Source organism: Maniola jurtina, chromosome 5, assembly GCF_905333055.1.
Source record: "Maniola jurtina chromosome 5, ilManJurt1.1, whole genome shotgun sequence".
Taxonomy (NCBI): domain Eukaryota; kingdom Metazoa; phylum Arthropoda; class Insecta; order Lepidoptera; family Nymphalidae; genus Maniola; species Maniola jurtina.
Window position 1 is genome coordinate 3,408,451 of NC_060033.1, and position 6,440 is coordinate 3,414,890.

The 6,440-nt window shown below is 38.0% G+C and overlaps 1 long non-coding RNA gene across 1 annotated transcript; it reads left to right on the top strand.

Moving 5' to 3' along the window:
- The first annotated feature begins 1,404 nt into the window (after window positions 1-1,404).
- Window positions 1,405-2,619, top strand: LOC123865715. The gene is made up of 2 exons (XR_006796031.1): window positions 1,405-2,018; window positions 2,326-2,619. It is a non-coding gene; the product is annotated as an uncharacterized LOC123865715 (long non-coding RNA).
- The last annotated feature ends 3,821 nt before the right edge of the window (window positions 2,620-6,440 follow it).

The following is a 6,440-nucleotide window of genomic DNA, read 5'->3' on the forward strand; positions in this document are numbered from 1 at the left end:
GGATATGAAGAAAATTACACAATTTTGGAACAACATTATTTCCTGGAAAATTGATCACCTCCTTCAATTCAACATCATTACCTTCAATTTAAAAACGGAAGGAAAATTACGGTAATGATAGAGCGTAAATGAGGTTTTGACAGTTTTAATTGTCTAACGTCGTATTTTAAAATGCAATATATTTGAACTTCAAACTAGATACTTATATTGTTAATAGTACATGAAAGAAGATAAAATTATTAAGAAAAACTAATTACTTACCCTAAAATGATGTTGAAGGTAAAGAGTGAAAAGTCGTGCCAAACACCATTTTCGGCACCAAAAACGTAAATAATTTTTTTTCTACAAGTGCACGGCCACTTTCCGCAACATGCCTAGATAGACCGATTATGGCTTAGTACGGGGCAGGGGAGAACGGGTGGCAATATGTATACTAGAAGGATATTTTGGAGGTGCCATCTCAGTTGCAGGTAATGACTTTTTTTCTGTGCCAAACATTTGTTATTTTTTTATGACGTAATTAAATGATTCGTACGTGTAAAAATGCATTTTAATTGCTTCTCAGGATGTATATAATAATATGTGAAAAACTCGAGCTCGTTTAAAACCGTCTTCTTTGAAAATCATAGCGATTTTTCCTGAGACTCCTGTTTTACCCGCAGAAGGAGGTGAGTTTTTAATATCAAAAATATTATTTCTGAAGTAACCTTTGTAGTTACAATTTTGAATTTTGGGGCACCCGTAGCTGAATATACAAGAGTTCTTTTGTAATGCAATTCTCATCTGTAACTTCATTCATTATTTTTTTATTTGACCTGATATGTGATTTGCGCCAAATTTGAGAATCACCGACCTACCACTTTTTATTTATTTATTCAGATACAATTAGGTCTTGACTGCAATCTCACCTCGTGGTAAGTGATGATGCAGTCTAAGATGGAAGGGGGTTAACTTGAAAGGGATGTACCCCTTTGGTTTCTACACGGCATCTAACCGCTAAATTGCTTGGCGGTATGGTTTTGCTGGTAGGTTGGTAACTAGCCACGGCCGAAACCTCCCACCAGACCATATAGACTGGTAATATTCGTTTTTAACGGGAACTGGCGGCAATACGTCATCATCCTGACTAGTCGTGTCGAGTTTGTGATTGGGACTCAACATCTCAAGACTCAAGGGTAAGCCCTTGTAGAGGCATGCAGCCTCTTTTAAGACCGGCAGCTGCGAAGAAAGCAACACACTTTGCAGCTGTCAGTTAGAGAACACAATTTGAATTCGGAGCGATTCAAATATCTTGCTGGCCTGGACGAACCCCGGGCAGCGAAATTCAACGAATTCACTTCTGATTATCAAGACCGAAACACCTCGTTTTTCTACCACAGTTTTAATTGTAACCCAAGCACATATTCTGGTGGCCGCCGAGAAGAGCACGCAAGCATATGGGTTACATATTCTGGTGACCCACGACAAGAGCACGTAAGCATATACATATTCTGGTGACCGCCGAGAAGAACACGCAAACATATGGGTATTGCTGCCATAATAGTTGGCTCGCTACAACTGAACCTTTGAACCCTTTGAACCCGACGCGCTGGTTCATACATGCCTCGTGAGGACATATCCGAGGCGCCCTGAGGAGGATCCAGGTTCTATAAAAACATTACTTTGTTCTTCTGTGCTGCAAAACATTCGAACAATTATTTATTATTATTGTGTCATTTATTTTTCATTTTTTTGGTGAAAGACATTTTGGAGTGACAATTGACTTTTTAAATTTTAAATTCCGTATAAGAACTTTTCTTCTTCACGCATAAACAATAGAGACATTAAGTGACTTTGAATTATCAAAATTTGAAAAATGATATTTGTAAACATTTACATTTTATTTTATATTTTATATATTATTCATTTTGTAATTTTTTATGTTGTGATTCTTTTTATTTTGTGTAAGGTTTTCAGCTATTTAAAATGGAACAGAGGGTCCGGCAGCTTAATTATTAATGACGAAGTGCTAGGGAATTGTAAGCCGTCCCAGTTTCTTCGTCATTTATGTTCCCTGGCTGGTCACGTACCTACTTACCGACCAGATTTTTGTTTACCTCAGCTATGGATGCGCCGCTTGCCACAATATTAGCAAGCCATATTAGCTGCGCAGTCCAAAATTTCATTTGATAAGGTTGCCGAACTGGCAGGCTAAATTTTAGAGGTCCCCCCCCTGGCATCATGGCACTTTTACTTATATTATTGGAACTTTATAATATGCGATGTTAACACCGCTTTTATAGGGTCCGATTTCTTATCGTATTTTAATTTATTGCCAAATTGCAGAAGCGGTCGGCTGATCGACAACACGACTAGTCTTTCTTATATGGCATCCATAACTACGGATGACCAGGTTAGCGTAAAAACCATAAATGGTAAGCATGAAATATTATTCAAGTTTCCTGCTATTTTAAGGCCTCCAGGCCTGTGCGTGAGATCAAACATACCACGGTGCACCTCATCCGAACGACGGATGGTCCGCCGGTATCGTGTCGTCCACGCCGCCTAGGCCCTCACAAATTAGCCATCAAGGATCTTCAGGAGTTTCCCTTGCCGAAGACGGTACAAGGTCTTCGAAGATTCCTCGGTATGGTGATTATTTATCATAAGTTTTACCGGGCATAGCCCACAGTACCTCTCCACTCATTGATGCTCTGTCAGCCATTCAAGGTAAAGGCGACAAGCCGTTTACTTGGGCACCTGACTTAGAGCGTTGTTTCAACTCGTGCAAGGAGAGTTTAGCTAACGCAACTCTGTTGGCTCATCCAGTCGCCGACGCTCAACTCGGGTTATTTACCGATGCGTCTAGCTCTCATGTCGGCGCTTGTTTACAACAAGTTAATAAGGCTTGGCAACTAATTGCATTTTTTTTAGCTAAAAAAGCTAAACTGCAATTTGTCCACAAACCCTTATTATACGTTTTCACTCAACGGCGTGAGAAACTTCCGCCTGTACAATTAAATCAATTAATATATATTTATTCCACATGTTCCAGTCGTACGGTTCGCTTCCTCGTACCTTATCATGCCGCTTAGCAAATAATTTATTAATCTTTTTCTTTTCTCTTCTTTTTCACTCCGTAGGGGGGTGATGTAGAGGCATGCAGCCTCTTTTAAGACCGGCAGCTGCGAAGAAAGCAACACACTTTGCAGCTGTCAGTTAGAGAACACAATTTGAATTCGGAGCGATTCAAATATCTTGCTGGCCTGGACGAACCCCGGGCAGCGAAATTCAACGAATTCACTTCTGATTATCAAGACCGAAACACCTCGTTTTTCTACCACAGTTTTAATTGTAACCCAAGCACATATTGTAAATACAGCCCAAGTAATACAAGATAATATGTAGCAGTATTTTTATTTATCAGTTATCTATCATACGCTGCATGGCTGCTACATATTCGTGATGTAGAGGCATGCAGCCTCTTTTAAGACCGGCAGCTGCGAAGAAAGCAACACACTTTGCAGCTGTCAGTTAGAGAACACAATTTGAATTCGGAGCGATTCAAATATCTTGCTGGCCTGGACGAACCCCGGGCAGCGAAATTCAACGAATTCACTTCTGATTATCAAGACCGAAACACCTCGTTTTTCTACCACAGTTTTAATTGTAACCCAAGCACATATTGTAAATACAGCCCAAGTAATACAAGATAATATGTAGCAGTATTTTTATTTATCAGTTATCTATCATACGCTGCATGGCTGCTACACCCTTATGGGTCGACCTGACATCAAAAAGCTTGGCAATCCATATTCATATTGTAAATAATGCGAAAGTGTGTCTGTCTGCCTGCCAGTGTTTCACAGTTTATCTGTCGAACCAATTTTGATGAAAAGGACAGAGATAACTTAAATATATCTCGGGGACGGATATAGACAAGCCCTATTTTTTATGACAAAATATCCAATAGTTCACACGGGGACAAAAGGTCCATCTGTTTTACAGATTTTCATGAAAGGAACAGACATAGCTTGCATCTTGGATACTAACCTAAGCTGCTTTTTATTCTGGAAAGTCAGAGTTCCCGTGGGTTTTTGAATATCCCATAAGAAGAGTGAATCCACGCGGACGAGGAAGTGCATCGTTTGGGAAAATTATTAAAAGCTTTTTTATAAAGTCAATTAAAGAGAGACAAGGGCGAGGCCTAGGGGAAGAAAATGTATCACGAATTCTGTTTCTCGTACTTACCTAATAAAACGACAAAAGAATACAGAAAAAGTCTATTTAATTGGGTCTCTCAACCTTTCAGAGCTTAAAACATACGCGTTAGGTTCTTGGCGTAACTTTTATAACACAAAAATGTAGACTACTTGTATGTATGTAGGTACTTACTTAGATACTTTTTCTTCTACTAACTCATTTGCCTAAATTCGCATAAGTATACCTACAGTCTATCTTTGTAGAGTTAGACCGTAAGTACATATTTTCTACTGAATGTTTATGAGCTGGTCGGTAATTTTTGATTTTCTAGGTAACTAGGTACCTACTTAGTTTATATTCAAAAATGTCCCGTATGACCATATACCTACCTACCTATTCAAAAGGTAAACAAAAAACTGGTTAACGCGAGTCGGACTCGCACACAAAGGGTTCCGTACCATTATACAAGAAAATAACACATTTTTTAGATTTTTTTTTTGTATTCATGGCAGTTATATTGAAATTTATTATTTGTTGTTATAGCAGCAGTTGGAATACACATTCTGTGAATATTTCAATTCTCTTCCTATTATGGTTCATCTCTTGAACCAACGAAAGAGAGACGGACGGACGGACGGACAGCGGTAGCTTAGTAATAGAATAGGGTCCTCTTGACACTCTTCCGGTACGGAACCCTAAGGGTACCTATTTAGTGCATTTACCAGGAATTAACAGATAGATACCCATCAATCTATGATTGCAACATTGCATGTCTAAATCCATCAAGATACCTACCTACTTTAATCGTAACGCAGTTCAATGGATTAATTTTTTAAATACCAGTTATATAGCCCCCAGTCCACACGACTCATGGAACTTTATATTTTTAATTGAAGATGATTTATAAGGAGAAGGTCATTTTCATAATCTTAAATGGATGGAAAATCTTCTAAGTATACCTACTAGATACATAACAAAGACTAACTGACTAATATATTTTTATCAACTCACAGCCTAACCACCTTGCCCACCATTAATTTATTAATGGTAGTTTTCGTAAACTAGGAATCGTAGTTTACAGTAATAATTTGTCCATTTCCTACGGTTGTTTTGGTATAAAACGATTGCCTTTTATGCTATTTTTCAACATTTTGTCACTCTTGGCTTGCGCTGTTGCATTAATAAATAGGAGAGATTAATCAACGCGGGTGAAGTCACGGGCATCAGCTAGTGTTTTATAATTTTTGAAATAAGCATTTTTTTGGTGCTGGGGAAAAGATATCTTTGAGTTATTTTTGAAAACCCGCATATTTACCGCCGTTATTTGACAGCTTTTTTTAAAACTGGTTTTACGGCTCTGGATTCTAGCTTTTTGCCTTCTGCCACGCTGTCAAATAACGAAGTGTATTGTTTTTTTTTTTTGGCTAAAATAAATACAGCTACAATGCATTGCTTTCAAATCGACCGAAGAAAAAGAAAATAGTTAATAGAGAGAATACTCTGTGACTCCGTGATAAAATGCCATTTATCAACAAAAACACTAGTAATGCTGAAGTTCAAAAAAAGTATCGATACTAAGTGTATCATTTTAAAAATATAGGAATTGGCATGATTTTTACGGTTCTAAAATAATAGTGATTGGGCTAAACTATGCTGTACTCTTTACCACTCTGAATATTGTTTTAAATCAGTAGCGTCATTGGTGTTGCTATAGAAAAAAAAATCACTTTTGATATAATGTTTTGATATTTTATATCGACAATAGGTACTTCGAAAAATTAAATTTAAATATTATCGCCGAAAAATATCAACATGTTGAAAACAAAATGTCATGTAAGGCGATATATCGATATCTTTTCACAACCCTAGATAACACTGACAAGTGACAACCAAGGGCGACGGTGTTCTGCGCCAATGACAAATGACAATTGGGACTTCGTCTGTGATGGCGTTTGCTGGCGCGCGTGCTGTGCTTGTTTGGAGTGTTTTTTTGTTAAGAGTGGCTGGTTTTTGTATTAGTTGGTGTTTTTTGGTGGTGGAACTGACCGGAAAGCGCTCTAAAGGGGCACCGCGCGTATGTTGGCGGGCGCCGGCGCAGACGGAGTCCATACTTGTATAAATTCAAAAACTTGAAAATGTCACAAACTTGACATTGGCTAATCAGAGTAAAGCCAGATTAAAGAAAAAAAAAAAAAAACCAATGACAAATGACAATTGACAACTGACGTTTTTCATGGTAGCTCATGGGATTTATTTTT